The sequence below is a fragment of the Acyrthosiphon pisum genome, chromosome X (genome assembly GCF_005508785.2).
Source record: "Acyrthosiphon pisum isolate AL4f chromosome X, pea_aphid_22Mar2018_4r6ur, whole genome shotgun sequence".
Classification (NCBI taxonomy): Eukaryota; Metazoa; Arthropoda; class Insecta; order Hemiptera; family Aphididae; genus Acyrthosiphon; species Acyrthosiphon pisum.
In genome coordinates this window covers 125,450,835-125,455,345 of record NC_042493.1, presented here as the reverse complement: position 1 = coordinate 125,455,345, position 4,511 = coordinate 125,450,835, and positions in this window count along the sequence as shown.

Genomic DNA, 4,511 nt, shown 5'->3' with positions numbered 1-4,511 from the left:
AATATTTAATTAACCAAATACAATTTTAAAAATGTACCTCGACCGATGCTTCAAAGATGTTGTGGAAAAAAAGAATATTTTGTCAGAATGCAAATCGAGTTAATCGTTGGGACGTATTGTTGGAATTAGAATCGTGTGTTTGAGTGAAAAATAAACATTTTTTCATTATCACAATATTACATACTGACATGTGCGTGCGAGTGCGTGTGAGAGCGCTCTGTACAGCTACAATTGACCCGCATGGATGCCACACACACTAATAATCATTTACGACTAACACATAGATCTCGTGTGGCGACAACGTGATTAGAAATTGCCTTAATGATTCTCCTTAAATCAATGCGACGGCGAGGCCCCTTAAACTAACAAAATATTAAATATTTCTCAATAGTATAGTAGGTAGTACAAGACTTATGATTTAGAAATTTTTCTATGTTGATTTCAAAAAAATTGTAAATCAGTAACACTGCGAGCTCCTATATATCCGATTTCAGTATGACAAATTAAATCATAATATAATAAATTATATATTTATGTAATTACGTGTACGATAATAATTTAGATCAAGTAATAAGTATGATAATATAAGTTTTTAATTATGTCCAAAATATCTCCAAATTTCAAATCATTCAATATAATATTATCTTTTTCTACAGACATTAATAAAAAAATCTTCTTAGCAGTCATTATAGATAATGAAACTCGTAGACGATTTTTGATTATTTTTAATATGCTAATTACCCGTTCACAATATTAGCCTAAGACACTGATAAGGTTAGTACATATTCCATGGCGGCGTATAAATTAGAATAAGTAATAAGTAGCCAAGTAGGCATATGTAAATTAAGCGAATGAAGTAAAGAAAAACCCAAATCAAACAATTTATTCTCTCGGGCATGACGTATAGCTTTTTCATCATGGATGGAACCAATAGTGTTCACATTCAGATTCTAAAAAAAAATGTTTTCATATAAATATTATTAACACGAATATTATAATAATAATACTACTAATAGCGTAAACTTGAATAAAAATTATTTCAGTAACTATAAAAAATACTTCAAAAATATCTATATTAATAATAGGGTAATATTTGAACAATAATATTTTTATACATAATACATTGAATATTGAAAACGTAAGTGGCCGAAAACAATGTTTATGTTTTTTGGAACTCGAGAACTTCCTTTACAATATTTTTGTTCGTCCGATGATGTCAAAGCCCCACAAGAAATGCTGACTGGTGACTATAGTAATAAAGACATCAATTTAAGGGGCCTCGCCGTCGCATTGATTTAAGGCGAGAATCATTTAGGCAATTTCTAATCTCGTTGTCGCCACACGAGATCTATGTGTTAGTCGTAAATGATTATTAGTGTGTGTGGCGTCCATGCGGGTCAATTGTAGCGGTACAGAGGGCTCTCACACGCACTCGCATGCGCATGTCAGTATATAATATTGTGATCATGAAAAAATGTTTATTTTTCACTCAAACACACGATTCTAATTCCAACAATACGTCGCAACGATTAACTCGATTTGCATTCTGACAAAATATTCTTTTTTTCCACAACATCTATGAGGCATCGGTCGAGGTACATTTTTAAAATTGTATTTGGTTAATTAAATATTAAAGCTTGAAATTCTGAATTTTTTTGAATTTTTTACAATTTTTATTGCATTTTAAATTACAAAAATTAAAAATGTGTCTCGACCGTTTCCTTGTATATATTACCAGCAATCCGAATATTTTTTCAGAATAAAAATCGTGATAATTGTCGGCACGTACCGTTGGAATTAGAGACAGTAGTTTTTGACAAAAAAAGACGTGGTGGCGAGGCCCCTTAAATATTTTTTTACAGAAACTAATATTTAACTGTATTGTAATTATTTAAAATGTAATTTATTTTTCAAAAACAATTATGAAAATTGAATGTATATAATATAGGTAGAGTATTATGATTTATAATTCATACTAATTATTATAAAATAATTATATATTCTCACTAGTCACCTAGTTAATTTAAACCTAATTAATTTAGTTTTATGGCTATATTCCAATTTATAATAGTAACAGTATTTTTATACATGGAAAACGCAAGTGACCGCAAACAATGCTTATATAGTTATATAATATGTTGGTACTTGATAACTTCCTTTACAATGTTTTTGTATTGAGAATAGTGCAATGTTGAGTAATTTTTATTCACAGTCTTTAAATGAAAATAATATATAAAATTATAATAAATCTTCAATTATTTGATCATCATCAAAAAAAAAAAATATATATATATAAATATTTTACGTATTGGTTTACAAGACCTATTGCACAAAAAAAAAAATCAAATATAAAAGGAAAAAAAATATTGCTGGACCAGAAAAATCAAACAAATATCTTTCTTACAAATTCAGAAAAATGTCGAATAGGTATAATAAACATTTATCGCATTACAACGGTTATAACTCTGATTAAAAATATTTGTATAGACCTCAGAACTTATGTTTCAATTCAGTAGGATACAGAGATAAAAATGTGTAAAAAAAAATTTTAGTTTACCGAATTTTAAAATAGTCAATTGACAATGTTCACTTTCAGACCGCTGCGGGCCGTCATCGCAGTATGAGAACACAGCTCTGTGTTTATTTTTGAATATTTCCACTGTGTTTTTGTGATAATACTGCCTACTGCCGATCGCTCAGTAAATTTGTACTGATTCGTATTATTGACATAAGATATATTAATCACACATCTTCAATTGAACATAATCGCTAGGTAATGATAAACAAATTGATTATTTTAATTTTAATTATATTTCTGTAAACGCTTACTATTTATGTAAGAACATTTTTTTATTAGATTAATTTTTTTCTGCAATTGAATTTTATTGTAATTTGTATTAATTAAATGTGTTTTTTGTTCTTTTTATACTATATTTCTTGTTGTAATTGGGTTCTTACCCGTAAATAAATAAATAAATAATAATATTATGTTCTATGGTGCTACCTACCTATACTAAGTTCAACTAGTAATAAACCTGTAAGCACAATTAGATTGATTTTAATATTTATACATTTTTGTTTTACATGCCCGTAGCCCGCAGCACAATGTGCTGTAAAACAGTAGCACAGTCCGTCGCTGTGATTGCGTTGCGCTGGAAACAGATACGTAACTATAAAAAAAAATTACGTTATAAATTATGCAACGCGTTCAACGCGGCGTTTTAGTTTTCACGGACTAAAATACAAAAACGGATTGGATTCGTTCGATTGTGTGGTTGTCCTATATAATTGTACCCTAAATCAAATTATCCTGTGGGTATATACAAAATACTTAAATAGGTACCGCTCGGTACAGCGCATAGACTAAAATATAAAATTGTTTGTACTAAAAAAAAAGTATTTGAATAAATTTGATTCATAAGCATACAGAGTAGTAGAATTTTTATTTTTATTTATATATACATTATTCATAGTACTGCAGACTACACCGCAATGAAACTATTCATGTCGGTATATTGGTAAGATTATTTAAATAGGTACATTATTTTACGATACTGCATATTGCACTGAACCAGTGCCGCAATTACAATTTTGAGGCCACGGTTCAAAAATATTTTAGAGGCTCTTTTTTTTTTTTACTGTAGCATTGGCGGAAATACGGAGAAGCTTAGCCACCAAATATCCCATAAGTCCCCCCCCCCCAAAAAAAAAAAAAAAATATAAAGTATATAAAGTCATTTTGGTTGTGTATGAACCCTTGGCACAATTGATGTGTACAATTTAAGCCCCCCCCCCCTGACATTTTAATGGATTTCCACTTATGTACTGCAGACAGTGGAAGTATACAGGCATTTTGAGAGTTTATGTATCCAACAAAAGTATCCTACCCACTTGTCATTTTTCTTTGGTAATTGCAACTTATGTAATAAAAAAATGTCTAATTGCACTTGACTATAATATTAAAATAATATATCGTTATAATATTATTATTATATTTTAAACATTTAATTAAAAAATAGTAAATACTAATAACAAAATAAATTAACTTATTATAGGTACATTTATTATATTTAAAATGGCATACATCTTTTTATCTTAGGAATTAAATATTTAAACTAGTCTGTGAATTCCATGACTGATAAAGTTGGTAAAATTTAAGATAGATACATATAATTATATAAATGAATCCTTAAAGTACATTCAAATAGGTCACTGTTATGGATGGTATTAAATTTGAATTCAATGATATAATATCACTGTATAAGAAAAACGATTCTGTGCGAAGACGGTCGTCATCATATGATATTAGTATATTACTAAGTATATTTAATGATATTATTGTAAATAAAATAATTTATATATAACCAATTTACGTGGAACCTTGTTTTAAATTTTCAATCTTTAGCTATAAAAGTTGAACATTGTATACATTTTTACTACAAAATAATTATTAAATTTTAAATATGACACTTTTTGTAAAATTCGAACTTTAAATGCTTATAAAAAAAAAA